The sequence below is a fragment of the Gavialis gangeticus genome, unplaced genomic scaffold (assembly GCF_001723915.1).
Source record: "Gavialis gangeticus isolate Ggan-Ray unplaced genomic scaffold, GavGan_comp1, whole genome shotgun sequence".
Lineage (NCBI taxonomy): Eukaryota > Metazoa > Chordata > Crocodylia > Gavialidae > Gavialis > Gavialis gangeticus.
Window position 1 is genome coordinate 62,935,286 of NW_017729022.1, and position 589 is coordinate 62,935,874.

At 69.3% G+C, this 589-nt stretch overlaps 1 protein-coding gene across 3 annotated transcripts in view; it reads left to right on the top strand.

The window, feature by feature from the left end:
• The first annotated feature begins 6 nt into the window (after positions 1-6).
• The window catches only part of CSNK1E (casein kinase 1 epsilon), a 46,274-nt gene continuing 45,691 nt past the window's right edge, over positions 7-589 (top strand). For all 3 annotated transcript variants that reach the window (XM_019515204.1, XM_019515203.1, XM_019515205.1), the window contains exon 1: positions 7-66. The gene's annotated coding sequence lies outside the window, so the exon portion shown is untranslated. The remainder of the gene's footprint in view (positions 67-589) is intronic.

Here is a 589-nt window from a genome sequence, read left to right on the forward strand (position 1 = left end):
GCCCAGCCGCGCCCGCGCCCCGCAGCCCGCGGAGCAGCCTCCGCGCACTGCGCCCGTCCCGCCCGGGTCAGTATTGCGGGGCGCCGCGCGCGGCTTTGGGGGGAAACCCGGGGGGAAAGGCGGGCCCCCCGGCCCTTTGTGTTTGCTGGCAGCGGAGGAGGAGGGAGGCGGCCGGGCCGGGTGACAGGCGCAGGAGGCGGCTGGGGAAGGCAGGGAGGGAGCCCGAGCGGGTGGGCTGTGCAGGGACTGGGGGGTCCCCCCGGCCCGGCCCCCCGCCTTCTGCACCGATATAATTGTGATCCTACTGGTGGGGGCTCCTCTCTCCCTGCCTCAGGTCGGAGGGGCTGCCCCCCCTGCAGCTGGAGGGGGCTCTGCTGGCTATTTTGCTCTCTTCCCCCCCGCCTTTGCTGCTGTTTTTTTCTCTGGGGGTTTCTTAAGGGGCGATCGCGATTCCCATAGGCCACCAGCCAGGTCTGGTTGGGCCGGGGGGGCTGCTGTTCCCTCTGCTCCTCGTAGCACCCTGCCCCAATTTTTACAAGGTTTTTTAGCAACTGAGATCCCCTCTCCCTGTCCCCATCCCCCACCTCTC